This window comes from Aethalodelphis obliquidens, unplaced genomic scaffold (genome assembly GCF_003676395.1).
Source record: "Aethalodelphis obliquidens isolate GAN/ISIS:26980383/991018 unplaced genomic scaffold, ASM367639v1 scaffold5, whole genome shotgun sequence".
Classification (NCBI taxonomy): domain Eukaryota; kingdom Metazoa; phylum Chordata; class Mammalia; order Artiodactyla; family Delphinidae; genus Aethalodelphis; species Aethalodelphis obliquidens.
The window spans coordinates 25,408,884-25,435,934 of record NW_020837949.1 but is presented as its reverse complement, the minus strand read 5'-3'; positions in this window follow the sequence as shown (position 1 = coordinate 25,435,934).

Sequence of the window (27,051 nt, the reverse complement as noted above, 5' to 3'; positions counted from 1 at the left end):
AATCTTACAGTTTTTCAGGTATCTTAAATATTCTTCTTTAAATATATTTAAACCTGAAATTCTAAAATTAATTAATTAAATTACACTTTTAGTGCATCCACTTCTGCATGCCATGTGTGTGTGTGCATGCCTGTGTGTCTTGCTTCAGGGACAGGCACCTGTGTCAGAATTGTACTCAAACTCCTTGGTTGAAGTTCTAATTATAAAATTCAGGTATTTATATTTCCAAGTTATTTGATTCTAGCCCAGGATCCCCCTTGATATATGCATGTGGCTTTAATCACTGCCCAGAACGACCTATACACCTTTGCCCAACTTTGCATTTGGAGATCATTCCTATGAGACTATAACTAAAAATGCTCTTTCTTTAAGATGGATGCTTCAGATCGGTCAAGATATCATGTAATGTGTTTTTCCCCCATAAATCAGAACTTTTTGATAAACCCATTTTGATACCAAAGATGATTTTGCTGCAGCTCCTTCATGATTTTAGTGCCAGCAGTTTTATACTAAAACATCACTGTTTCATCTATCATTTGGGTTTCTGACCTTTGTCAGTAATGCCTTTTAAGTAGCCGTCTTGATACGGTTGGATGAGAGAGGGCGGTTAGTAGCATATTTGGAGGATTGCAGTTGGAAAGTAGTCTATGGAGCTGGATCAAAGCTGATGGGTAGAGATTGACATGCAGACTTCAGAAGATACAATAAAGTTGTTTTTGGCAACATCAGAACACTCTGAATAGGTTTAACACTTCTTTCACATCTACTTTGTCACTTAAAAAAGGAAAGTATTTTGATTCTACTATTATTTATCTTTTCCTCTCTTGCTAAGTTATTATAGATTTATAGTCTTACTATATGATAGAGGAAATTTAAATATTCTTTTGGAAAATTTTTTCCCTCTTCTTTCATTACATTATTTCTAGTTTATAAGTTTTAGAACCTATTTGATAATTTTGTGATAAATAGGATTATGCTGTATTTATGAATTAAAGAAGAACCAGCATCTTTATAATATGGAATATTACCATCCTGATTTTATATTTCTTATACATTTCGTATTTGGTGTATTTTATGTAATATCTAGTGAGTTTTGGCAATTTTAATTAGGATTTAAATTATAATTAGTATTATAACAATTATTAATGAACATTTCTGTTGTAAATGATACCTACTGCATGTTGAAGTTTATGTTCACTCACTTTGCTGTATTTATCTTGTTTCTTTTTCTTCATTTAACACTTCAGGATTTTTTATATAGGCAATCATATATCATGCAAATGATTACATGTTTTTGTTTTTTCTCTTCTTCACCATTATTTATACCTTCATGTTTTTTTTTCCATTTCTTATTACTTAACTAGACTTTCTAGTGCAGTGTTGAATAATGGTGCAGTAGTAAGACTCTATGACATAGTTGACTTGATGGGCAGTGCTTCTAGTATTAATTATTAATTACTATAGAATTCCAGTAATTTATCTTTATCAAGTTGTATATGTGTGTGTGTGTGTTTATGTGTAGGTATGTGTATCTGCTAATTGCTTCCATTCCTATCTTTTTAGGAATTTGTTACGTTGTAAAGAATACTTTTATATTTCTTCTGTGGATTCTGACTATTCAAATTTGTCTTTTTGATTTTAATTTTTAAAACAAATAATATATAAACCATTTATTACATACAGTTTTTTAATTATTGCAAAGAATGATAAAGAAAATTACCTTAGAACTGTTTAATTCTATATAGAGATGAACCACTTCTGATGCTGTTGTATCTTTTCATTTCTTGGAGATTTTCCAAGCTAGTCTATTTTATCAGCCTTTTAAAGGAATCCCTTTTAAATTTTGTCTATTAACTTTAATTTTAAAATGTTATTTTTTATTTCAAATGCTTTCTTTTCATTAAATGTTTTCTTTTAGTGTGTTTTTTAAAATCTTTTCTGAAATGGGTCATATATTCATTTATTTCCAGTATTTCTTATTTTTTAATAAATTTATCTATGGTAAACATTTTTGCTTTGAGCTTTTCTCTGCTTTAAACTGAAGGACTTAAAATTACCATTTATTCTGGTCATGGTTTTGTTGGCCAGAAATTTAGTAAGGGCTCAGCTGAAGGGTCACCTTTTAAAATAGCTTCTGTAAGGGCTTGCCTGGTGGTGCAGTGGTTAAGAATCTGCCTGCCAATGAAGGGGACATGGGTTTGAGCCCTGGTTCAGGAAGATTCCACATGCCGTGGAGCAACTAAGCCTGTGTGCCACAGCTACTGAGCCTGCACTCTAGAGCCTGCAAAAAAAATGAAAATAATAAAATAAATTCAAAATACTGACAGCACTTAAATAAAATAGCTTCTGTACTTCATATAACTGACAACTTAGTGTGTCTCTCTTTTCATTTGGCATCTTACCCCTCAGATCTCTTCACGTGTTTGGGTTTCTACCATCTTGGTAGCCTTAGGTAGTGAGTCTTCTCATATGGAGCTTGGCCTCCCCAACAGAGAAGGTTCCAAGTGATGGGAAGTAAAAATTCCAAGCTGGCACAGTTTCCCTTCTTCAGTGTTCTATTAGCCAGATGGCTAAGATTTGTAAACTCCAACTCTTGGGAGAATGTCAGAGCATTTGTGCCTCTTTTTAATTCACTACAGCCTCTTCAGATTCATATCGTAGCCCTTTATTTTGTATTTGTGAGTGATTTATAATTTCAGGACTCTCTCCTTTTTTTCAACCCACAAGTTACCTGAAACAGTATTCTTCTCTCTTTCTTTCTTTTACTTAATGTTCTAAGTGGTAGCTTTTGAGATAGTACTCAGATATATTTTCTAGTCTTAACTCTTATGGACAAAATAGGGCCAACATAAATGTTAACTGTTCATGGAGATTTTCTTTGTGACCTAGTATATACTTATCTTTTAATACTTCTAAAGGAACTTGCTTTATTGAGTTATTCAAATTCTTTGATTTTTCTTATTTCTATTTTAGCTATATATTTTAAATTCTTAGATTATGATGTGAAATGTGTCTGATTTACTTTATATTTATTATAGCTCATGTCTTATATGTACTGAAGCTAAGTTATTAGGTGTATAAAGATGTTTGATGTTTAATTTATTCATGCCTTTTTAATTATAAAGCAATATTTTATAATGTAATATATTGTTAATAAATCTGTTTTATCTAATAATACTAAGATATATGCTCCATATTTATCCTTTTCTTATATTCTCTCAAGATATCTAAATTTTCTGTTTCCAAAGAATTTAAACTCCCATGTAGATGACAATGGACATTCAAATTGGTTTTGAAATGTGAACACTGGTTTGATCAAAATTAAATATTCAGATGATGAAAATAACATGCTTCAATACATATTTAATTTAAAATGCCCTTATATTTTTCTTTCATTTTCATGTGTAGCCATTTTCATATTTTTTAATCAAAACTGAAGATTATTTTCAAATTTGAGTTGCATTTTCTTTAGCCTCACCCCAATGATGAAGTATAGAAATGATTAAAACAAATGTCATTTATATATTTATTTTAAAACATCTATCACAGCAGAAACTCTGAATTTTAAAGTGGCATAAAGGTAAGACATCCACTACAAAAAAAGAAAAAAGATCTGTGTTCATTAGAAGCATGTTTTCTTAAATATACTCTTTTTAATTGGAGAAATATTAATTCACTGAGATTAGTAGAAAATAGGAGCAAATTGTCAGGATTCTTAAAATAAGGGTATTGTTATAGCTTTAAGACGACTTAACTATTAAAATATTTATATACTGCTTGTAAACAGTCTTCCTGCATTAAATATGTTTAATATCGCTTCTGCTTACATGCATACATAATTAAACACAGACACACACACACACTGTGTAGATTACTAAAGAAAGTAACTAGAGGAGATTGGCTCAAGATGGCGGAGTAGAAGGACGTGTGCTCACTCCCTCTTGCAGGAGCACCAGAATCACAACTGACTGATGAACAGTCATCAACAGGAAGACACTGGAACTCACCCAAAAAGATACCCCACATCCAGGGGCTTCCCTGGTGGCACAGTGGTTGAGAGTCCGCCTACCAATGCAGGGGACACGGGTTCGTGCACCAGTCTGGGAAGATCCCACATGCCGCTGAGTGGCTAGGCCCATGAGCCATGGCCGCTGAGCCTGCGTGTCCGGAGCCTGTGCTCCACAACGGGAGAGGCCACAGCAGTGAGAGGCCCGCGTACTGCAAAAAAAAAAAAAAAAAAAATCTTCCAACAAACAAAAGTCCAGGACCAGATGGCTTCACAGATGAATTCTACCAAACATTTAGAGAAGAGCTAACACCAATCCTTTCCAAGCTCTTCCAAAAAATTGCAGAGGAAGGAACACTCCAAACTCATTCTGTGAGGCCATAGTCATCTTGATACCAAAACCAGACAAACATTTCACTAAAAAAGAAAATTATAGACCAATATCACTGATGAATATAGATTGAAAAATCCTCAACAGATACAAGCAAACAGAATCCAGCAACACATTAAAAGGATCATACACCATGATCAAATGGAATTTATCCCAGGGATGCAAGGATTCTTCAATATATACAAATCACTCAGTGTGATACACCATATTAACAAATTGAAGAATAAAAACCATATGATCATCTCAATAGATGCAGAAAAAGCTTTTGACAGACTTCAACACCCATTTATGATAAAAACTCTTCAGAAAATGGGCATGTAGGGAACCTGCCTCAACATAATAAAGGCCATATATGACAAACCCACAGAAAACATCATTCTCAGTGTTGAAAAACTGAATGCATTTCCTCTAAGGTCAGGAACAAGGCATGGATGTCTACTCTTGCCACTATTATTCAACATAGTTTTGGAAGTTTTTGCCACAGCAATGAGAGAAGAAAAAGAAATAAAAGGGATTCAAATTGGAAAAGAAAAAGTAAAACTGTCACTGTTTGCAGATGACATGATACTATACACAGAGAATCCTAAAGATGCCACCAGAAAACTACTGGACCTAATCAATGAATTTGGTAAAGTAGCAGGATACAAAATTAATGCACAGAAATCTCTTGCATTCCTATACACTAACAATGAAAGATCAGAAAGAGAAATTAAGGAAACACTCCCATTCACCATTGCAACAAAAAGAATAAAATACCTAGGAATAATGCTGCTTAAGGAGGTAAAAGACCTGTATGCAGAAAACTATAAGACAGTGATGAAAGAAATCAAAGATGACACAGATGGAGAGATATACCACGTTCTTGGATTGGAAGAATCAATATTGTGAAAATGACTATACTACCCAGAGCAATCTACAAATGCCATGCGATCCCTATCAAATTACCAGTGACATTTTTACAGAACTAGGACAAAAAATCTTAAAAGTTGTATGGAGACACAAAAGACCCCGAGTAGCCAAAGCAGTCTTCAGGGGAAAAAGATGGAGCTGGAGAATTCAGACTCCCTGACTTCAGACTACACTACAAAGCTACAGTAATCAAGACAATATGGTACTGGCACAAATACAGAAATATAGATCAATCGAACAGGATAGAAAGCCCAGAGATAATCACATGCACCAATGGTCAACTAATATATGACAAAGGAGGCAAGGATATACAATGGAGGAAAGACAGTCTCTTCAATAATTGGTGCTGAGAAAACTGGACAGCTACATGTAAAAGAATGAAATTAGAACACTCCCTAACACCATACACAAAAATAAACTCAAAATCGATCAAAGACCTAAGTGTAAGACCAAACACTATAAAAGTCTTAGAGGAAAACATAGGAAGAACACTCTTTGACATAAATCACAGCAAGATCTTTTTTGACCCACCTCCTAGGGTGATGGAACTAAAACCAAAAATAAACAAATGGGACCTAATGAAACTTAAAAGGTTTTGCCAAGCAAATGGAAACTATAAGCAAGATGAAAAGACAACCCTTAGAATGGGAGAAAATATTTTCAAATGGATCAATGGACAAAGGATGAAATTCCAAAATATATAAATAGCTCTCATGAGCTATTAACTCAATGAGCTATTAACTCAATATTAAAAAAACAAACAACCCAATCAAAAAATGGGCAGAATACCTAAATAGAGATCTCTCCAAAGAAGACATACAGATGGCCAAGAGGCACATGAAAAGCTGCTCAACATCACTAATTATTAGAGAAATGCAAATCAAAACTTCAATGAGGTATCACCTCACACCGGTTAGAATGGGCATCATCAGAAAATCTACAAACACAAATGCTGGACAGAGTGTGGAGGAAAGGGAACCCTCTTGCACTGTTGGTGGGAATGTAAATTGATACAGCCACAATGGAGAACAGTATGGAGGTTCCTTAAAAAACTACAAATAGAACTACCATACGACCCAGCAATCCCACAACTGGGCATATACCCAGAGAAAACCGTAATTGAAAAAGACACATGCACCCCAACGTTCATTGCAACACTATTCACAATAGCCAGAACATGGAAGCAACCTAAATGCCCATCAACGGATGAATGGATAAAGATGTGGTACATATATACAATGGAATATTACTCAGCCATAAAAAGGAACAGAATTGGGTCATTTGTAGAGACGTGGATGGACCTAGACACTGTCATACAGAGTGAAGTAGGTCAGAAAGAGAAAAACAAATGTATGTGGAATCTTGAAAAATGGTATAGATGAACTGGTTCGCAAGGCAGAAATAGAGACACAGATGTAGAGAACAAATGTAGAGAACAAATGGACACCTAGGGGGGAGAGTGAGTGGGGGATGAATTGGAAATTGTGATTGACATATATACACTAATATGTATAAAATAGATAACTAATAACTTGCTGTATAAAAAATAAATAAAATTCAAAAATTCAAAAAAAATGTAACTAGAAAACATGTGAAACATCCCTAAATTTTTAACATCTCACAGTCACATGCTTTGATGCAGATTTAAATGAAGTATCAAGCTTCATGGAACTCAGATCTAATCCTTGTTTCATTTGGCTACTGAGCCAGTATAAGAAAAAGAAAGGAAATAAAGGGAGAGAAAGGATATAGAAAGGAAAAGGAAAGGGAAGGAAAAGAAAGGAAAAGAAATGATAGGGTGGAAAAGCAATGATAGGGTAGAAAAGGAAATTAATTTGTAATGAATTTATGTAACTGAGGTTTGACTAAATATTTATAACATCTGAGGTTTATATGTATATACATATTGGTATATTTTGTGTTGCTATGTATTTTGCATTTTATTTATACTTAATATTTAATGATACATTATTTTTTAAGAATTATATTCAATAATAGGTTAAATATTTATTATTCACTGTATTTCTCATATCTACTGAAAATTAGTCACTGCAACTAAACACAACGTAGACTCGTACATCTACTACAGAAGTACAGTGATTACAAAAATGTTACCAGGATAATTCAGTCTCCAAAGTGTACTTCTTCCAAAGTCAAAAATAAGATGCAGTAGAAATGTGAAAATAAAGGAAAAGAGATAGATCATTTTCATATAGGAAATAAGAATACATATGTAATATAACCATTGTATGTTCTATAAAGAATCCTTTATCATTCAAGTCAAACTCCACTTAAGGATTATCTTTGTATCCCCCTGAAGTGAGAAATATAAAAATCCATATTCTGAAGGGAACAGAAGCTTCTAACTCAAATAGCTAGACTTGCTTCAGTAATTTTCTTTATATCTTTTGAACTTGCGGAAGTCAGTTTTGGTGCCCCTGAAGTAATCACACAAAGAAAAGTCTCATCTGTTGATAGTCAGCCACAATTCAGGGAGACTCTTTGTATAATCTTATTTTAGGATGGCAGAGTTTCTACATAGTGTATTTCAGAAAATGTCCCAAAAGGCAGTTTAGCAATAGCCCCTGCAGCAAGTCAATACAGCAGTCGGCAAAGAAAGTACAAACTGTTGGGTAGAATTGTTTTCAAGAAGCTCTTTACTTGTTAGATAAAGAGATTTGGAATGCTTTGGTTTGTTTTGCTTCTTTAGAGTAAACATGTTTATTTAGTTTCTGGCATTCAGTTGTCACAGGAAATGCCTTGGTAAACTTTCTCAACCCTTTGAGGTAGGAGTGTATAATTTCAGAGAATACATAATCAAATTATATTCAATTATTGTGAGAATAATTATCTGGTTCAATATCATAATTCTAAGTCATGTATCAGTATATGTGATTATACATTCTCAGCTTATTATACCCTCTTTAATCTAAATTAATTAAATGGAAACATTGAGTAAAATTAGTAACTCAGATGAAGCAGCCCTAGAAATAATCAGGTTCTTCAATAAGCTTGAGTTCCTAACATTTTGGAGAAAGACCCCGAACTTCTAAATAAATAATTATTTTAATCTTCTTGCATATAATTTTCTATATAATATATAATTGTCCTACTTATTATACTAAGTATAATTTACTTTTATTGTATAAAACTTATTGACAACCTCTTTTAATGGAAATAACTAAAGTTCTAGTTGATGTTTAATATACTCAGTGGACAAATTTAGAAAATGGAATGGAACTATTTTACAACACTTGGTAATGGATAGCACTTATATTTATATTAAAGGATGACAGTGTTACATTATTATATTTATATCCATGTGTATGCTTTTCTTATGTAATTTTTCTGGTTTTAGAATTTCTGCTCACACCATAATATTTTGTGCTAATCACAGACTTTATGATGAGCTTCTACTGTGTTTTGAATTCTAGGGTAAAATATTTTGTCCATAATTAATAAGTAAATTCTTAAATGCTATTTGAATGTCAGTGGATTTTATGCACAGCTCTGTAATGTTTCTGTTATTCAAGACATGCATCATTGCCTATTCTTTCACTGCTCAGAATACTCTAAGATGTTAGGCTTTTGATTTATTTCATAATTTTACTGGCCTCAAATAGAGGTTTGTCCATTAATTTCCCTACTTCAGGTAAGTAGGGAAAATAGTATTTGTATTAATTGAAAATTATTTAACTACTGTGTTCTCAGATAGAGGAGAATTTTGTTGGAACAATTCAGATTTGTGTTTCTGTCTTAAGATCATGTGGCTCTAAGGAAGAGTGGAATCAATAGTATGGGTGTTGGATGGATGGGAGGGAAGAATGATCAATCAAGAGTAGAGTTGAAAATGACACAAAAGAAGTTTCCAGTTTAAGAGTGTATCAAATACAGTTATCCAGTTTGGAGTACAGAAAAATAAGCACTTGTATCTTTGTTTAAATGTCAGTGATTTACCACTGAATACATTAACCAGTCTTGAGCACATTTCAGGATTCTGATGCCTTACAGTAATAAAGCAATAACATTTTCTCAAGGTGCAGCTGTGTTCCGTTGAATAACACAAACCAGATACTAGATTGTGGCACTTTCAGAGAAATCTGCATTGGCAGCTTTATGTTTTTTTTTTTTTTTTTAATTCCTCAATCTTGAAATCGCAGTAACATTTTAATCGTACAATATGAAAACATTTGAAGATTTGGGTTTGCGAGTATATGATGTGTATGTAAGGAGAGAGAGAGGCAATGTGAAAACAGTCTAAAGCATGAAAATACTCAGGGGATAGTGCAGTGTGTTGTATGATATGACTGAATAACCACTTAGGCAAGCTTGGAAGCTATCACCATGCATACCTTAATTTAAGTACTAAAGAAATCTTGTCATTTTAAATTCAATCTGGGATTCCAAATGTGAAAAAAAAATCCCTAGGCACAGTTTTAAAAAATTACTGAAATGAATTTTGAGAGAATCCTATCTGTGATTTTTGAGGAATCATAAATCATTCTTAGTTCTCTCACGGTTTTGATGAAATTTGTCCCTTGTAAATCACTTAGACCATGGACCGTCATTCATAGGGGTAAACAGCCACACTCTCAACAGTGATTCAGTGGTTTGTTTAAAATCAAGTTTCACCCATTGAATGCCACATTCTTAGCACTCTCCCCTCCTCATGCCACTTCATGAATATTCAGCTAAGTGAAGCAAAGCTAAACACAGGAGTTATTTCACAGTCAGAAAATGGGAAAAAATTATTTCCTTCAACTTGTGAAATTTTAAAAGCTTAGGAGAGGAAAGGGGAATATTTAAGCCTGTGAGGCAAAGGAAGGGTTTCTAAAGCAGACTACTTCCATTGTCACTGTTCTCAACATATACATTAACTATTACATTAAAATGGATTCTCCATAAAATCTGTATTTGGTATACTGTTTGATGTTTTACAAATGCTTTTTCCTGGTAAGGATATTCTTTTATGAATTAACAACAAACTTCCTAAAATGTCTAAAACTTTTACCATGGAAAATTAAGATATATACACAAGTAGTGAGTAAAGCAAAATAATCTCCCATGTAACTATCACCAGTTTAAACAATTATTGTGCAATAGCCAATCTTATTTCATTGACACCCCACCCAATAAATCCCTTGGAACATTGGAAGCAAAGGCCTGGTATTATTTAAATTTAACTCTACTTCAGTGTTTATTGCTAAAAGATAAGAATTCTTTTTTCTTAAGTAATACCAACTTCCTAAGAAAATAAGAATAATCCTTTAATGTCATTAAGTATCCAGTCAGTGTTGGCATGTCCCCAATTGTCCTAAAAAAGTTTTTTGTTCTGCTTTATTTTTGGATTTTTAGTGTTTTGAGGTTCATATATTATGTCTAACGTTTTTAACATTTAGGTACTGTCTCTACCATTTGAAAGTAAGTTAAAACATGATACTCCATTCCCACTTCATAGTTCCGTGTATATTTCCTTAGAGCTAAACACAGTGAAATTTTTTTAAAAAATAAGAAAAGTAACATTGAGAGAATGCTATGATGTAATGTACCAAGACTCAATATCACTAACAGTCTTTTCTTTATAGGAATACCAAAATTTGGGTCAGGGTCCAATCCAGTAGAACATATTACATTTAGTGGTCATGGCCTTCAGTCTCTTTTAATCTGGAGTACTCTTTCTTAGTCCATGATGAATTTGAAACTTGGAAAAGGACAAACCAGATTTTACTCTTTTTTTTTTTTGGTAAAAATCACTCAGTTTTGGTTTGTGTCATGTTTCCTTATGAACTGAAAAAACTCATGCATTCTAGTAGAAATACAAAGATGATGTTTTATGCTTCTTAGTACATTGGGAAACATGATTTTTCGATTGTCCCATGACTGATGATAATAACTTTGATCACTTGGTTAACACAGTGTCTGCCATTCTTTCCATTATGGCATTACTATTTTTCACTTTTTAATCAATGAAGAATCATAAGAAGGTACTTGAGACTATGCAAAATGCTGTTTCAGATCAAACATTCCTCACTAGATTTAGCATCATTAATGATTCTTGTGTAAATCAATTATTACTATGATGGTTTAAAAATGGTATTTTTCTAATTTCGTGAAGTGGAATTAGGGATTCTGGTAATCAATATCTTTGACATTGGTTGACATTTTATTATAAGGAAGAACTTGTATTTTCCCTCCCTCAATAATTTACAAACAATTTTTAGTTTTTTTTTTAAATTTCCATTTTCTTTATACTGAAATAAACATCTCAGTATACTTAATTATTAATAGCCTTAAATACACAGAAAACTATCTGAAACCTGCTAACTCACAGGACTCAAAATCAAAACCAACCTACTATTTAGAGTTCAATATTTGTTTATAGTTTTCTTTTTTCCTTTGGTCCAGAGGTGGTATACAGTCAAAATTCATTGTTCAAAAGTGATTTGGGTTGCTGAAGTCTATCATTTTTCATCTTCTTGAGGACTTCGCTCTTGCAGTTATACCTTTGTACCTGCATGTATCCATTTTACCTTGTCCATTTCTATCAGTATACAAGGGCACTTTATTTCTCTCATTTTAAAAATGAAAAACAGTGACAGTTTTGCTATTTCCCTTCCAACTTGGATGCCTTCTGTTTCTTTTTCTTGTCTGATTACTATGGCTAATATTCTATTCAATGCTGTGTTAAGTACAAGTGGAGAGAGTAGGCATCCCTATCTTGTTCCTGATTTTAGGAGAGAAACTTTCAGCTTTTCAAAATTGAGTATGATGTTAGCTGTGAATTTGTCTTACGTGGCCTTTATTATATTGAGATATGTTCCTTCTATACCAACTTTTATGAGAGTTTTTATTACAAGTGGATGTTGAATTTTGTCAAATGATTTTTCTGCGTTTATTGAGATGATCATGTGATTTTTATTCTTCCTTTTGTTAACATGGTGTATCACATTGATTGATTTGTGGATATTGAACCATCCTTGTTGCATCCCTGGAATAAATCCCACTTGATCATGGTGTATGATCCTTTTTAACTACTGTTGAATTTAGTTTGTTAATATTTTGTTGAGGATTTTTACATTTATATTAATCAGAGATATTGGCCTTTAATTTCTTATTTTTGTAGTGTCTTTGTCTGGTTTTGGTATCAGGGTAATGATGACCTCATAGAATGAATTTGAGAGTGTTCCTTGATTCTTTTTTTTAACCATATCATTATGACAGTTAAACATTTCTATATCTAAATGTTTCAGTGCTCACCTGAAAACCTTGAACACAATATTTTTTCCTATTTATGTGCTATTTTGCTCCTCATTTTAGAACTATAGGCTTTCATACATTCTTTGAATGATATAGGACTTTCTTCAAGTAAATTCTTAGGAATGAAATTTGAGAAATGTATGTGTAACCATTGTTCCTCCAAATTAATGGAGTCAGTTGGATTTGCAAGAAATTCCTCCATATCTTTCAATACTATAGTACTCTTTTAGGTAGGAGAATAATGTATGAATTCTTGGTGTCCTTCACCAATTTTATCCAATATATACAGTGTGCAGCAAATGTTTTTCTCAGTCATGGTTAGCACCATTTCTACTCATTTTATTTCAACACTAATTGAGGCCAATCCATGATCCCATCTCAATTCTGCTTCTCTTTAGTCATTTCAGTTAGCTTCTAGTGTATAAGTTGGAAGCATACTTGACTCTACCTTATTTTCTAGAGATCGGTTTTTAAGTTATTTTTTTTCTAAGTTTCAATTAAAACTATATATGGATGTCTGTATTATGGTTATTCCATTTCCCATAAGCCCACAAACAGTGATATAGCCACAAATAGGCTGAATACAGATACCAAAGTGACCATGTAATTGAAATGAACACAAAATTTTATTAAAAAGAAAAAGTTTCTTGTTAGAAAAAAGTTAGTAGCGCTTCCCTGGTGGCGCAGTGGTTGAGAGTCCGCCTGCCAAGGCAGGGGACACGGGTTCGTGCCCCAGTCCGGGAAGATCCCACATGCCGCGGAGCAGCTGGGCCCGTGAGCCATGGCCACTGAGCCTGCGCGTCCGGAGCCTGTGCTCCACAATGAGAGAGGCCACAACAGTGAGAGGGCTGCGTACTGGAAAAAAAAAAAAAAAAAAAAGGTAGTAAAATACATGTATTTTTCGTTCTTCAAAAAATCATTTTTTCAGCCTCACAGTGTTTTAATCTCAATTTAACTGAGATGATTAGTCTATATTGTGAATGGGCATGCCTTATTTTCTTTATACATCTGTATCCTTGTACTTTTATGTTTTTGGTTTTCTTTGTAGACTTATTTGTTCTAGGTCCATTATGAAGTTGTTTTGCTTTGCTTCACCATTATGAGGAAATACAACTACTCATCTCTGCAGTTAGTTCTTTTCTGTCTGCCAGCACAGAGGCTCATATTCTTCAGGGAGCATTGTTAGAAGCAGATACATAACAAAAACCGTACTAGCAGGCTCTTAAATATGTGAAGTTCCGAGATGATGTATGGCCAAGAATTCAGAGATCAAAGAAATGACCTCGAAGAAGATTCATTTGCAAATACTGACAGGTGTCCTTTCAAAGCCGATTTTTTAATTCATTCATAGAGATGAAGATAGGAGATACCCATGAGTAAGACAACAACATCAATATCCAAACCATTATACCCTAGAAAAAAATAAGTTCTTCTGTGATATGGGTAAGCAGAAAACAAAAGTAGAAGGTACAGAGTCTGTGCCAAGAAAATATTTGAAGTCTGTTACCTCCTTTCTGTAATTAATGCATAGGTCAAAAATGAGGTAATGTGGAACTGTTAAACAAATACACATTAGACAGCTGATAAAATGCAGTCAACAAACAAATATTTTGACTTAACTTTTAATCTTCAACACATCAAGCCTGGACCCAGGCACTATTTTGAACATTTCAGATTTGGGCACATTATAGACATTTGATAAAAATCTAGATGAATTGATGATAGGATATAGTGATCCGTAAAGTTATATTAATTTTAGATAATCTTCAGTTTCTCCAATGAATGGTAGAGGATCTAATTTTGAGAATTTTGGAGAAAGGCAGAAGGAATAATTTTTAAAAAGCAGTGATTTAAACTTCCTGAAGAAATGTTATGAAAGAATCTTTATTTTTATGGATCTCAGTTGCCTTTCATATTTGAAATCGTTTGATGCTTTCATAAGCCTGTCTACTAAATACTTAAGCAAATCTGACCTTAGAAAGAAATGCTGTAAGATTGGAAAGAAGTGAATAGTTTCTAAGACATCAGTAGCATAGTGGAAAGATTTTAAGACATTTAAAATAACTGTATCCCATTGCTTTTAACTCTCAGATACTGTAGATGGCAGCTAGATATTCATTTAAAAGAATTCAAAGGTAAAAATATGGCTGAGTGAATGTCAGTCAGTAACTGACTGAATGCTACTGGACCTGCCGCATCTAATTCTAACAAAACGACCTTGCAGAGAGTGAATTGAGTATTGTAGAAATAGAGTCATAAGTGTTCATCGTTTGATATTTTCATGATGATATTGTATCGACTAAGAAATCATATCAGGCCGCAGGAGGGGAAGCGAGAGCTGCTGATTCAAGTCCAGGGCAACTGCATTTTTAAATGAAGCACCTAGGAGTCTGAGCCGAGAATTAATTTTAAATTCAAAACAAAACAAAATAAGATTAGAAAATGCCACTGTGTTTTTATGTTTTTCTTTGCCAGACATGTAAATTAGAGGAATTATTGTTAAAGTATCACTGTCTTTAACTGTGATCGTTATCCTTAATTCAGCAAAATAGCCTTTGCAAAAGAATTCCCACTTAGAAATTGAAGGGAAAAGTGTGGCTGCTTGCTACTGCAGAAGGAGTTGATAATTTCCAGTGGTCTTGCTACGTTCTATATAATAAAAATTGCTCAGTGTTAATAGAATCAATAATTGGTTTGAATAATGAGAATTGAAATATCCATTTAAAAGAACATATCTTTACTACAAACATATCTCTAAAACTCTAAATTAGGTGTTCAAAAACACAATCAGGTGATGTAGCTAAACAGTATTTGACAGCCATTGTGACTTTTATTTCCACTGAATTTTCTGATTTAAATTGGTGGTTGTCATATGAGTATAATATTCTATTAATGATAAACTAAAGTTTCTGGAATTCCAATTCGTCTCTTAGCACAATAGTTCATTTAAAGCTGGCACTTTATAAACTTTTGTCGAATAAATGAATAACTGAACATAGTGAGTACGTGAATTGATCTTTCCTTGCATTGCTGTTCATCTTTCCTTGCCTATGTGACTTCATTATGAAGGAAAACTCAGATCATTATCTGGATGAGATACATAAATTTAAATTAGAGCCTTTTTAATTTACAGAAATAACCTCATCCTATTTTTTAAAAGGTGTATCCAAAGCTAACATGTATTACCCCGCGAAGTAGAGACTGTAGGTTTGTATGGTTGTAGGTGGGGAGGGAGTTTTATTGCCCTGGAGAGTTTCATTGAACTAGACTTACACACGAATTAGAGATGGACAAGTGAAATGATAAAATGTGTCCAAAAAAGATGGGTACATAAAGGCTTGGAGAAGCTTTACTCATAGTAGCCAAAACCCAGAAGCAACTAGAATATACATCAATGGAAGTGTGAATAAACAGCATTAGTATATCCATACAGTGTTATACTACTCAACGATAAAAGGCGCTTATCTTCAGATAACACACAACAATATAACTTCATGTCAAAAATATATTATTCTGAGCAAAAGAAGCCAAGCACTAATAGTTTATATGATAATGGCTTTATTTATATGAATTCTAGAACAGACAAAATGTGTCTATAGTGATAAAAATTAAAACAGTGTTTTCCTGTGAAAACAGGCGGGGATGACTGGAAAGAAACAAAAGGGAATTTTTGGCAGTGATGATAATGTTCTGTATCTTTAACGTGGGTGCCAGTTATGTGGGAATATACATTTGTCAAAAAGCATTGACCTGTGTGTACAGTTGGCATGTATGCATTTCACTTTATAGAACTAGAAATACAGATTAGAATCACCTGGCAATCTTGGAATAAAGAATGAATTACTGATATACACATCAATCCAGATGGATCTCAAAAACTATTATATTGAGTGAAAGAAGCCAGGCACAAAAGAGTATATTATTTATGATTCTATTTATAATAGTTTCAAGAATATGAAAAACTAACCTGTGGTGATAGAACACTAGTTTATCAGTGGGAGTGAGGGGACCACTGACCAGAAAGAAACACTAGTGAACATTTTGGGAGGGTGAATATGTTTTATAACTTGGTTGGAGTGTTGATTTCATGGGTAGATACGTTTGACAGAACATTTCATTGTACGTAAAAATTACCTTAAAAGTTAATAATAAAGAAATAAAGCAATGTATTGCAGAAAAATATGTATGATCCTGATAGTGGGAGATTGATTTTCTCTCCCTCTTACTCTCCAGTTATGAACATGTCATATCCTTTACTGTGAGGATGCCCTCATCATATAGGTGAGGACTCCCAGCCACCATTCCCATTAACCAACAGCTCATTTCTACTCCAACTTTGGATTCATAGAAGCTGTAGTTAGGATGTCACAAATTCTTGTTTTCATCAAGTAAACCGCATCTACAAAAAAATATAGAAACATAAGGGATAGAATTGGCATTATTTTAGAGTAACTAGCCACGTAAAAATTGTACCAGAACAATGATCTGTTGAAAATATTTTCAAGAATAAATCCCCACATTCAGGCCCAAGAATGAACTAAATGAAGGCTAATTTAATATGAACTAATTTTTCTAAATTAAGACTATATACACAAGAATATGTTGAAAAATCATCTTTAAAAAAGAACAAACTATAAAATCTGTATTGTCTGATCTCTGTCTCTGTAGGATTTGTTTTATTTTTCTCCAGCTCTCTTGATATACTAGTAGATAGCAATCAAAAGCTCAGCTTAGGTTCAGTTAGTAACAGGACTGTAGCAAACACTACTTTCACTATTTTTTTCTTCCAATCCTCCAGAGACCAACTAGCAACAGACCCAAAAATAATAATAATAGTAATGAAAACTTATAGATAATATTGAATGTATCCCTCTGTTAACGTATATTGTGGCTCTGGTGAAGCAAAAAATACCAATTTACAATTGACAGAAATGCCACAAAATGCCTAACTTGAAAATTAAATACACATTCCCCTAAAAAACAAAACAGGAGAAACAAAACATGACAAGCAAACAAAAAAATGTTTTCTGTTTATCACTGTGCAAAACCTAGCCCAGTACGATTCCTGAACTCAACTATTTTCTGCTCCCACACCTTCTCCACCCAGTCACTCATTGCTTGTTAGACAGAGAGAGAGAGTGCGCATAACAGAAATAAGAGAGCCAGAAGGAGAAAAAAGGACAGTGTATACGCGCTAGAAACAGGGGCATGTCACTGTAACAGAAGGAGAATCAAAAAGAGCAATGTTCTACTGCAGTCTGTTTGATATTGTTTCTTTTTGATAATTGCTTCTTGGATTAGTGTATTTTCTTATATGTATATATGTACTAAAACTTAATACATGTTTATGTATTAAAAACATTCTGTTCCGTTCAAAAGAAATATCAAAATAGGAAATTGGTTATTCTTAATTATTCACTGATGAAGCATAAAAATTTCTGTTGCTAAAAAAACACCCAGTAGGATGATGGTTAATGGTTTCATCTCTGGGGGAAGAAGATGAAAGGAGTGTTGTAGAACTCATTTACAAAAAAAGAAATAATAATGATTTCTCTCCAAGAATGACTGTATCAGGCAGAGTAACCAGGTTTCGTCATATATTTCATCCTTGTACAGAAATAGATTATGAAGAAAAACACAGTGTATTGTCAGGTTATGCATTTAAACTGACATGGGCTTAAAACAGCATATAATCTGTATTTAGATTATTTTTGTTATTATTAAATAGTATAACTCATTATATTATTCTCTGCATAGCATGACATGACACCACAGATCTCCACCACAGTCTCTGGGCAGTTTCTATCATGAGGGCATGACTGACTGGAGCATTTCACCTTAGCCATGAGGTCTCAGTATAACTCAGAAGATGTTTATTTTCTGTTAATAATATTTTTTACTTGATTGTTGTACTTTATTCAAACATGTTCAAAGGTATAGAGATAAAAAGGGAGGGAGATGGTTTGAAACATCTACTTAACTTATTCAATACCTGACATCACATCACATAAACCCAGCACACTCTGTGTTATCTCTATTTAGTATGAATCACAAGGCATGTTTTTTTTTTAAATCCTTTTAGTAATTACGTGTATCTTTCTGTTTCAAAATGCTTAGTCAAAATAATATGTTCTCCTAAAAGATATATTTTTTCTAGTTTTACTTGTTAATGTCACTGATGGCTTTATTAGAAAACCTCAGATCAACTTCTCCTATCTTCAGTTTCTACAGACCTTGCCCACCATAAAACTTCTCCATAACTTTTGCCAGAAATCTCACCTGAGAGTTTTTACCATGAAAGGTCTTGATTTTTATCAAATGCTTCTGCCTCTATTGAAATGATTATGTGATTTTGAAACTTTTTTCTGTTACTGTGGTGTATCACATTAATTAATTTTTGTATTTTGAACTGTTCCTGCATCCCTGAGATAAATCCCACTTGGTCATGTATGTGATCCTTTTAATGTGCTGTTGAATTCAGTTTGCCGGTATTTTGTTGAGAATTTTTGTGTCTGTTCATCAGAGGTACTGACCTTTAGTTTTCCTTTCTTGTGGTGTCTTTGACTTTGGTATCAAGGTAAGGCTGATGTTATAAAATGAGTTTGGAAATGTTCCATCATCTTCAGATTTTTGGAAGAGTTTGAGAAGGGTTGGTATTAATTGTTCTTTAAATGTTTGGTAGGATTCACAAGTGAAGTCCTTTGGTCCTGGATTTCTGTGTTTGGTTTTTGATTACTTACTCAATCTCCTCACTTCTCATTGGTCTGTTCATATTTTCTGTTTCTTCATGATTCAGTCTTGGCATGTTGTATTACTAGAAATTTTTCCATTTCTTCCAGGTTATTGATGTATAATTGTTCATAGTAGTCTCTTATAACCCTTTTTATTCCTGTGACATCACTGTTATGTCTCCTCTTTCACTTCTGATTCAATTTATTTGAATCTTCTTTTTTTCCTGTTCTAGCTAAAGGTTTGCCAGTTTTGTTTATCTTTTGAAAGAAAACAGCTCTTAATTTCATTGTTGTTTCTATTTTCCTACTTTCTGTTTCATTTATTTTGCTATAATATTCATTATTTCCTTCCATCTGCTAGTTTCATGTTAGTTTGTTCTTTTACTTGATCCTTTAGGTATAAAGTAAAGTTGGGTTAAGGACTTGAATAGATCTTTATCCAAAGAAGAAATATATCCAAAGAAGCCAACAGGTATATGTAAAGATGCTCAACATCACTAATCATTGGGGAAATGCCTATCAAAATCACAATGAAATATTGCCTTGCACCTGTTAGGATGACTTTTATATTAAAAAAAAGATAATAAATGTTGGCAAGGAGAAATTGGACCCTTGTACACTGTTGGTAGGAATGCAAAATGGTGCAACTGCTATGGAAAACAGTATGGAGGTCCTTCGAAAATTTAAAAATACAACTGCCATTTGATCCAGGAATCCCACTTCTGAGTATTTATCCAAAAGAACTGAAATCAGATCTTGAGAGCTGTTAGAACTCTCATGGTCATCTCAGCGGTATTCACAAAGTAAAAATGTGAAAACAACCTCAATGTTCTTCAATGGATGAATGGATAAAAAATGTGGTATATACATTACATACAATGGAATATTATTCAGCCTTAAAAAAAGGGAAAATCCTGCAATGAATGGCAATATATATGAACCCTGAGGACCTTATGCTAAGTGGAATAAGCCAGTCACATAAATGTTGCATGATTCCACTTACATGAGATGTCAAAAATAGTCAAACTCATAGAAGAGAAAACAGAACGGTGAATGCCAGAAGCTGGAAGGATGGAGGAGTGGAGAGTTGCTAATCAGCAGGTATAAAATTTGAGTTATGCAAGATGAATAAGTTCTAGAGATCTACTTTACAACCTTCTGCCTATAGTCAAAAGTACTGCATTATACACTTAAAAATTTATTAAGAGGGTAGATCTCATGTTAAGTATTACTCTTACAAGAAAAGAAAAGAAAGGAAATCTTAGCTGTTCTCTCTGTGTAGCCTGGTAATGGAGGGCATGGAAGATGGGAAAGCCATAGTCAGTGCCCTGGTGTTAGTGGAAGAAGATACTGGTAACTTACTTAATTACTGTCAAAGATCCACCTTGCCTTCCAGTATCCAGCCACAAAATGAAGATACTTTAAAGGCAACTGTACCTTAAAATGCATAGTTATATTTGCTGTGTGTCTAAAAATTTCCAAAATTTTTTTTCAAAGGGAAAATATATAACTATGTTGTAACGAAGATAAAAATTAAATAGTGTAAAGGTAGTGGTTATTGAAAATAATTGTGCAATTAACTGCTAACTTTTAATTCATTTGCCTGATTTTTAATTTATAACTGAAAAAAAGTAAATACTTGAAACAAAATCTAAGCAAACACAAAGCAAGGGAAAATATTGGTTGGCTAAAACAACTTATAGAAAGCATATCGACTTTTGTCTCAAAGAATGGTGCTTAAATCCCTAGTCCAACTAGAGGGCTTGTCTTCCAATGTCTCCTGAGGTTTATAAGCCATGCAACTAGCATGCATGAGATGCAGTTTTGCAGGTAGTATGGGAAGGGGATTAAGTCTGGGCCAGTGACCTGGGAAGGTGGCAGGGCTTTGTATGCTGTGTGGTGTTGGGGTGTGCTTACAGGATGGGTGTGCATGTTTGTCGCAGTGGCCTTGGGAAGACAATGACAGCATAGTCACTAATGTACATTGTATATAAGTCATTAGGACACCTTGAATCTAGGAAAGACAGCAGACGCCCCCAGCCACTGGCTGCCATACTTTGGCCTTTAACAATGTCTCCATTTGTTTTTTATTATTATATTACATAAAGTGAAATCTGGAAACTTAAATGCTAGGTTTTACTTTATGTAAAATTTCTAAATTTTCCATTACAGCAATAAAATTAGATAAACCTAGCATGCCCATGTAAAATATATCTAAGCACTATTCAATGGAAACTCAGAATACACTCTTCTTTGAAAGCTTAAAAGCTTTACCAACTTTGCTTTTTTAGAAAGGAATTTAAGGTTCCTGAATTATTGGAATAGTTTGAGAGCAGCCTAAACATCACCTTGGATATTTCAACACCATTGTCATAGCAAGAAATGAAAAGTAGAGTCCTTAGTGAGGAGGCATAGTGGTGCCTTGTCAACTCAGAAAGTGCTTCTCCTGAAATACCACGCTTCAAGGTAGCATTTCCAAATGGGTTTGAGAAAAAAAAAAAAAAAAAAAAACTTCCTGAGAATGTACTTTGGTAAATAAGCAACGGCTGTTTTCAATCAAAATCTTCTCTGAGAAATGTTCCTCTTTTTTCCCTCTTAAAGAGATTTTTTATGCACCTTGTCTATTTGCATTTTTAGATACAAGAAGGAAAATAGAAGTAAATTGACATACCTAGTTTGAAAAGAAATTGCAAACACATAGTGACATCTCAAGTTAGATTTTGAAAAAGAAAAATGCAGGTTTAATTGTTTACCATGGTCTTCCAAATTAGATGCTTTTATTTTAATTTGGAGAGTTCCAGAATGAATTTAATAGTCTCTTATCAAATTCAATTCCAGTGTGTAAGGATATGAAATACCTTTGTCCTAGTCAGTGATTAGCTTTCTTAATCTTTTTTTTAAATTGATGGCTCATAAAGTAAAGCTTTTTGTTGATAAAATAAAACTGTGCTACCAATCTCCATGTTAATAATTTCATACGGCAGCTTTGTCTACCCATCGCTCAAGTCTACCATCCGCTCTGATAATCACCGTAATTCTGTTTTTGATTATCTGTGGCCCAAGTTTTCCAAAACAAATTCTATAAATGGGCCACCAAATTTCTGTATCTGAATCTGAATTTGAGATGTCCCTTTTTCTTCTGCATGATCCGGTGAGAGAAATAATACAAAACTCAAATGATGTTTTCAGCGAATAAGGAAATAAAGAATGCCTCCACTCTGTAATGTACCTTAAATTTGATTTGAATGAGCAGTTGGTTAGATAATAGAAATCAGTAATGTCATAGATAAATTTTGGATTCCAGACACCACTATGTTTTGTTCAAGATAGAGGAAAGTATTGTTACTAGGAAAATAGCTGCTGGCCTCAGTAACGAAAGACACTTAGAGCTACATTCTAATTTTTCTTGGTAATGGAGAATAGAAAACAATCACCTCTGCTGCCTCAATTCATACCTATTATTTGTTGAACTTTGTTCTGGAGCAAAGTAAAAACAACGAGAGGATTATCGGGCTGATGGTATGAGCAGGCCACAGTGTTCTGGTTTGTGTCGTGTGCTTGCCCAGTGTGGATTGGGTACGGGAGGCAAGGGGGCCAGCCATGTGGAGGAAAGAAGAGAGGCTCAAACTTTTATTAAGCCAAACTCTACGCTGGACACTTTACATATGTTAGCTTACTTATTCCTCTCTATAACCTAGCAAAGTAAGTTTAACTCATGAACCTATATCATGTTTCACTCCCCACAGAAGATGGTAGATATCAGAACTGGAATGTCAACCCAAGACTGAATTCTGTCCATTAAATGCAACTGTCTCCCTGAGACAGCTCTGTCGTGAGCTACAGAAATGCACTAATGTCCTTTGATTGAAGAACTCTGAGTATCACTGCAGTGAACATGATAAGCAAATGAGTTAGACACATTAAATCACTTTATACTGAGATATTATAGCATGTGTATCCCCTGAGTTAGAAAAACTACAGGTCTTAAAGTCCGAAGACTAAGATTTGATCCCTGCTGTATCATTAATTGTGTGTACTTACACAAATCAACTTCTACTATCCCTTCTTTTACCTTCAACGTTCCCTTCTTGGCCGTGTTGTGAGGAACAAATGAGATATCGTGCTAAATAGGATTTTTAAACCATAAAGCATTATGTACATCTTTATTATGAATAAAGAATTGTTATTGGAGCAGTAGTCTCATACTCAAATGCCTATAGCCGAGGTATTATAACGGTACCTTAAATATTATTATCTCAACAGTGGATGCTTTTAGCTTGAGTATTAATATGAAGGAATATTCTTCACTTACAAAGAGATACATGGTTTCCCTCAACTCTTTTGTAGAATCATGCTATGCTTTAGGTGTATTTTTACTTTACATTTCTTGATAGAGATGTGTTTGTCATGCAGGAAACATCTTTTTTCCCTCTTGTTTTTACTATGAGAAAAATGGCAGCATAGTATAAAAGATGAAAATCGGCAGCTGGGCGGCTTCCCTGGTGGCACCGTGGTTGAGAGTCCACCTGCCGATGTAGGGGACACGGGTTCGTGCCCCGGTCCAGGAAGATCCCACATGCCGCGGAGCGGCTGGGCCCGTGAGCCATGGCCGCTGGGCCTGCACGTCCAGAGCCTGTGCCCTGCAACGGCAGAGGCCACAACAGTGAGAGGCCCGCGTACTGCAAAAAAAAAAAAAAAAAAAAAAAAAGCCTCATGATAAAAATTGGCCGCTGATACCTGTCCTCAGAGTTAGGACAGCACAGGAATGGCTTGACACATGGGCAACCTAAAAATCACATGCCCTGTGGCTGTGTGGGAAGAAAGAGCCAATTTAGTCAGATTTCCCAATTTATAAAAAGGAGTCTCTGATTGAGAATTTTTGCAATAAAGTCTAAAAACTAAAGATTACCAACTAGTCATTTATATGTGTATATTTATGTAAATGTATGCATATATTTATATATAATCATTGTGAAAGGACAGGCAGTGGCAGGGATGGGAATCTAGGCCAAAAACGCAGCAATAATCTCACAGAGAGGTGGTAAGTAACCCAGGCACTAAATTGAGAAGAGTAAAGAAAGGCTGAAGCACATGGATTTGAGATATTTTATTGCAGAAGTAGAACTAATACAACTAACTGATTAAATGCAGGGATGAAGGGGAAAAAGTCTTAAAAGTTGACTGTGAGGGTTTGGGCCTGAGCATCTGGATAGGTGGTACTTCATTTTACCAACATTGGGAACATTGAAGTGAAGCAGATTTAGAATAGTGAGAAACAACTAATGTTTGTTTTGGCTGTGTTAAATTTAAATGCACATCCATTATACAGTTGCAGAGTGTAAATTTATATGAGTATGTGTGTGTGTGTATCTGTGTGTGTTTCTAGTAAATGCCAAAAATGTACGGAACTGCCTTTCCCCTAACAGCTAGTCTGATGAGGATAGAAATGGTCATTTAGTAACATAAAGGCTTGTGTCAGGTTACTCAGCCTTAATTTAAGATGGTTACAGAGCTGTGTATGGGTTTCAGAGGCTTGGTTGTGTGTTTCATGATTGTGGGAACAGGCCCATTTTTGGGCACTTTTCGGCCAGGCCAGCGGGAGGTCATCATGGGAACATGTTCTTTCCTACTTGCTGAATGGAAGGCTGTGTTTGAGTGGCCCATTGAGCAGTGTCTCCAGGAGCAAAATCAGAAACGACTTGGGCCAATGAAAATCTCCCTGCTTTGAATAAACGAAGCCCAAAGAGGATATGTAGCCAGGGGATTGGCGACGTCCAGGTATTTTATACCAAAAAATAACTTAATACAAGAAATTGGAAGCTGAACAAAGTTGGATCTGTTGACAGAAAAGGGGTCTGAGAGGCCACTGTACTATTCTTTAAAACAGGAAGTGCAGAAAGCATGGGAAACTGCTACCAGTGATCTCATCTGCCTGCAGCACCAGAGTAGCTGCTTTACAAGAAGACTCTCTGAACCTGTGGGCAAGAGTTCTCCTTGGTTGTCCCCTGAAGCCTGTGTCCTGCCCACTTCTGCAGCAGAAGCAGTACTGGCTTCTGCTTCCCTTTTCCTTTCCACATATCAACAAGTGGCTGTTTTGGCAAAACCTAAGCTGGAACTCTGGCCGCAAAGGAGTTTGGGGAAGGATAGGCGTGGAGAAAAACAAAGAAGAGTTGGGGTGAACGTTATAAACAATATGCAGCATACTCACCTGTATGACCAACACCATGCTCTGGGAGAGTGAAACCCTCCCTTCCTTCACAGGCATTGCATTTTAGTGGGAGACTGTAGGCAATAAAATTATAAACAAATTAATGTGAAATATTAATAGCCAGGCAAAGGTGAGTGCTATAAACAAAATACAGCAGGATAAAGGATGAGAGAGGGTTGAGCTGGGGGTGTGGATGTGCTTCAGTAGTTAAGGTGTCAGAGAAGACTTTTCTGATTTGGCAGCTGGTATAGACTGAATTTGGGTGACCCCCCAAAATTCATTGAAAGTGAACACCCAATGTCATAGTATTTGGAGGTGGGACCTTTGGGGGTGATTAGATCACGAGGGTGGAATGCTTGTAAATATGATTAGTACCCTTAGAAAAGAGATCCCAGAGAGCTCCCTTGCTTACTGCTTCCATGTGAGGACACAGTGAAAAGACTACTCAATGAACCAGGAAGCAAGTTCTCACCAGTGGGGGCACATCCAATATATTATCACTCCACATACCATAGAGCAAGATGTTTCTTAATAAAGTTTAGCTATGATTTGAACTGAACAAGGCATTTAAATTTCTCTAAACGAGATGGATAGCACTTAACCTGTAGGAATACTATAAAAATAAGTGCAGTGGGTGCTTGAGAGACACTGTATATATACTTTCTGTAAACTACAGAAACGGTAAATTCTCCGCAGCACGTGTTCCATATAAAGCGATAATATTGACAAATTATTGTAAGATTGCTAGAGTTCTGTTTAATTACTCAACTTCTGTATTACAATGCGTATTTATTATACTTTTAAAACTGCAACCTGGGCTTTAATGCCTTTTAACCAAACTACAAAAGATGCAGACCACCATAGAAATCACATATCAATATAATACCATTTTAAGAAGCAAATGTCTTACTGCTGCCTTGCTTGAGTAGGCATTCATATAAATGTTTATTTTGTACAGTAAGTAATTTAAAAATTTTCTTCGACTTAAAACTATCTGGACTTAGTATAGGGAATGAATTAGTGTGAAAGAATATAATTCTATATTCAAGAGGCACATGTATATAAGATCTTTGAACTATGACCATATCACCAGTAGCCCAGCACACATGTATTTTGAATCTGTTTTTTTTTTGGTTTTGTTTTTGTTTTTTTGCGGTACGCGGGCCTCTCACTGTTGTGGCCTCTCTTGTTGCGGAGCACAGGCTCCGGACGTGCAGGTTCAGCGGCCATGGCTCACGGGCCCAGCCGCGCTGCTGCATGTGGGATCTTCCCGGACTGGGGCACAAACCCGTGTCCCATGCATCAGCAGGCGGCCTCTCAACCACTGCGCCACCAGGGGAGCCCTTGAGTCTGTTTTTTTTTTTTTAAGAGTTCAAATTACTTGCACTTTATTATTTATTTATTTATTAAAAATAATTTTTATTGGAGTATAGTCGATTTACAATGTTGTGTTAGTTTCAGGTATACAGTAAAGTGAATCTGTTATACATATATCTGCTCTTTTTGAGATTCAGTTCCCATATAGGCCATTACAGAGTACTGAGCAGAG